This window comes from Phyllobates terribilis, unplaced genomic scaffold (assembly GCF_046119375.1).
Source record: "Phyllobates terribilis strain yellow unplaced genomic scaffold, ASM4611937v1 Scaffold_7__3_contigs__length_470593459, whole genome shotgun sequence".
Taxonomy (NCBI): Eukaryota; Metazoa; Chordata; class Amphibia; order Anura; family Dendrobatidae; genus Phyllobates; species Phyllobates terribilis.
The window spans coordinates 289,647,460-289,651,685 of record NW_027362767.1 but is presented as its reverse complement, the minus strand read 5'-3'; positions in this window follow the sequence as shown (position 1 = coordinate 289,651,685).

Sequence of the window (4,226 nt, the reverse complement as noted above, 5' to 3'; positions counted from 1 at the left end):
GCTCATCCATGCTAGCAATACACATGCAACAATATTCTTAATTTTCTGCTTTATGCACCAGGTGAACATACACTATCAAACTGTAATAAGAAAGCAAGACAGAAAGAGTGGGAATATGGGGGTGCTGCCATGGTTCAAGGCAGGGGTCCAGTTCACGGTCCCTCAGACCATTGGAGGGCCGGAATATAATTTTTTTTAAAAAACTATGAACAAATTCCTATGCACACTGCACATATCTTATTTTGAAGTAAAAAAAACAATACAGGAACAAATACAATATTTAAAATGAAGAACAAGTAAAGTTAAATCAACCGGTATTTCAATAGGTAGGTAACTGTACCCAATAGGCAGCATAGGTCCTCAATAGGCAGGTAAATGTCTCCAATAGGCAGCATAGGTCCTCAATGGACAGGTAAATGTCCCCAATAGGCAGCATAGGTCCTCAATAGGCAGGCTGTTTCCCCTTTATAATGCCCTATGCAGGCTGTTCCCCCCCTTATAATGCCCCATGCAGGCTGTCCCCCCCTTATAATGCCCCATGCAGGATATCACTCCCCTGTCCTTATAATGCCCCATTCAGGATGTCACCCCCCCCCCCCATATAATGCCCCATGCAGGATATCACTCCCCTGTTGTTATAATGCACCATGCAGGATATCACCCCCCTCTCTTTATAATGCCCCATGCAGCATGTCACTCCCCCCCCATATTATGCCCCATGCAGGATGTCACCCCTAATATTATGCCCCATGCCTCCATACATTAAAAAAAAATAAATAAATACTCACCTCCCTTCTCACCTGCTGCCGCTGCTCGGGTCCGGACTCCAGCGTCGCCCCGCTCTTCGCTGCCTGTGACGGCACTCGGGAGGGCGCGGTGTAAAGACTTCACTGCACCCTCTGACCTGAGACGTCACAGGGAGCACACAACAGGAAGACAGTGGATCTGCGGAGGCACGGGGAGAGGTAAGTATCCAGCTGCCGGGGCCCTGGGCAAGCGGGGAAGATGCGCGGGACCTGGCAGCGCTCTCCTCCGCCCACAGCCTGGCGGGCCAGATAAAATCCTCCGCGGGCCGCATGTGGCCCGCGGGCCGTAGTTTGAGGACCCCTGGTTCAAGGAAACACAACTACTAGTGAGTATAATTACCAATGTCTTCCTCAACATGACAGCACCCCGGAGAGAGCACCAGAGACAAAAATGAGCCCATCTAGACTGAGCACTAAGTCTCATTGGGACAAGAAGACTTGAACACTTGTAGGCCACTTCATTAGTTTGCCTAATCCACCCCGCAATAAAGTCTTTGTACTTTTTGGGTTGTAGAAACAAGCTGTCGTATTTCCTCCAAGCTTTAGACCTATCTAGGTCAGTGGTCCTTAACCTTTCTGACCTTGAGAGCCACATCCAGCTCCTGCCCCCCTCACAGTAGTGACACCCAGAGCCACCATTACTGATGTAATAACAGCCAAAGCTTTTCCACAGAAATCACCCAGTAGTATACCAAGATCCAAAGGTTCCCACAATACCCCCGTTCAGTATTCTCGCATCATTCACTCCCTCCATATGGTTGCATCCAGCTTCAAGCACCTCCTCCTCTGACCGAATCATCTGGTCTCCAGCTTACCATACTAAAATTATCTCCAAGTGCTGAATATGCACATTCAGATCTGCTCTTCTGTGCAGGGCTACTCACACAATTCACCATCTGGAGACCTGCTCTTCATAGTTGTTTGCCAGCTTGGGGCATCAGCACCAGGTCTAACAGACAGCCGCGAGCCACATGTGACTCCTGAGCCACAGGTTAGGGACCCCAGCTCTAGGTATTACTAAGTAATGCAGTGTATTTACAAAGTCATTCATCTTTTGTAGATGAATTTGAAATGTAAGCTGAAAAGTGGAGAGGCAAGGTGAAAGCACAATGTATGTGCTCATTGTACAGTTACGCAAATACAGTACATATTACATCACATATGGGAAAATGATTCGATATTCCAGGGTCCCAATATATCCAGCGCAGCCTATTTACGCTCACCTTGACCTCTGGGTTATTAGACATTCATCTCTAACCCAGACAATCTTATCATAAATCTACTACAATTTCATCATAAAATCAATAAGTCTGAGACCTCAGGCATCCCTGCTCTAGCAATTAACAAATGCATACAGTACTGTACAAAAAGTTTAGACTTCAAAGTTTAGTTTTCCTCTCTAAAAGTTTAGAGTGGAAAAAATGAGCCAAGTAAGAATGCTTTCAAAAATAGCAGTGTTAACCCCTTCCTGCTACTGCATGTACCAGTGTGTCCTATTTTCCAAGGAAGTCCCCACTAATCAAAATACTCGTACGTCCAGGTGATCTCATGGAGCTTGAGCCCAGCGCGATCACCACAGGAGTTTGGATTTCACTGGCTGCTGAGCTCCTGGAAGCACAGCAGTCTGGTATTGGCACCATTCTTGGCTATTTAACCCTTAAGATGCTGAGATTAATAGCAATCACATCATTTAGAATGTTATGAGGAGGGAGAAGACACCCTTTCTCACCCCATCAGCAACTGTGTCACGGGGAGCCGATGGTTGTCAAGGCAAACTATGAAGCGTTCAAGTCCCATAGACGGACTAAGTAAAAAAATAAAAACAAGGTAAAAAAAAATTGTAAAAAAGAAAAAAACAAAAAAAAGAACATATAAATCAGAAAAATGTGTTGCCAATAAATGAGTATTTTATGTAAAGAAAAAAGTACACATTTTGGTTTTATCGTGTCCACAAAGACCAGAGCTATACCGTAATGAACACCAGAAAGAAAAAAAAAAAAAGTCAACCCCCTTCTCCATCCCAAAACAAGAGACATAGCTAACAGTTTTTTATTATTCTGTGGCACAAAAAGTCATATGTAAGTTAAAATGGTATTACTGAAAATGTAATCTTCTGCAGAAAACAAGCCCTTACACAGCCGTCAGCAGAAAAATAAAAGTTATAGCTCTCAGAATATGGCAAGAGCTATCATTTTTATAAACAATTTTTTTTCCCCTAGAAAATTGATCTTAGCGTGCATAAGTAGCGAAACATAAAAAAATACATAAATGTGGTATCACTGTAATCATAGTGAGCCAAGGAATAAAGCTGCCTTATCACTTTCACTGCACAATGAACGTTGTGGAAACACGTGTGAATTGTTATTTTTTGTTTATTCTGCGTCCAAAAGACCTGAATACAAAGTGGCCAAAAATATATTATATATATATCCCACAAATGGTATGAATAAGACTTCAACTCATGAGCCCTCACGACTGTTGGAGGAAAAACAGAAAAATGATGGCTCTCAAAATATGGTGATACAAAAAAGGAAGAAGATATAAAATCTGGTATTGCTGCATTCATACTGACTTGAAGAATAAAGCGGTTTTATCGCTTACGGTAAACACTGTTAAAAAAAATAAAATAAATGCAATTCTTGAACTGCTGTTGATTTGTTCATTCTGCCTCCCAAAAAAAAAAATTGTTATAATGCTGGGCTCACGTGTATCCTGTGCTCTACGCTGAGCGCTCACCTTGTGGTTTCCATCTAAATCTGCTGAATATATGATTACGACAGAACCCCTGATGGATTCATTCACTATAATGTGGCAGGAAGAGTTATTCTGGACTTCATTCGGCCTTTGTTTTTGTGGTGTCTTGTCTTTTTAGGTGCGTGTCTAAAAAGACAAGACACTACAGGAACAAAGGCCTCAGACTCCAGAGGAACTAGATTAGGGGATATGAAAATTAATGAGGTTTTCCCACTGCAACTTCGTGCAGTCCTAATAACTTAAGGTAACCATTAAAATATGGTGAATATTTTTTTCCATGTCAAAGGGGTCCATATCGTTTAAGAAAGTGATCTGGCACTGCTGACCCCCACTAGACTATAAGACGACATAACTATAGATAGTTTTCTTCCTTCTAGAGGAGCGCTATCATTCCAATATTATTTTGTATTAGGTTGTTACCTTTGTGCAAGAGTCACAGAATCATGGTTACCTTCCCTTGGTCCATTTTAATTTGTTCTCTGAACTTGTATTCAGTAATCTCCTAAGCAGGGGCTATATCCTGCAATTGCTGAACTTACATTTTTATTTGGTTTTCCAGTCTGGTATGTAATGGCACAGACCTAGTGAATGTAGTAAACTGTGATTATACTTGAGAAAGAACACGTAGTCTGTCTGTACAAGTATGTGGGCCGCATCACAGACAAA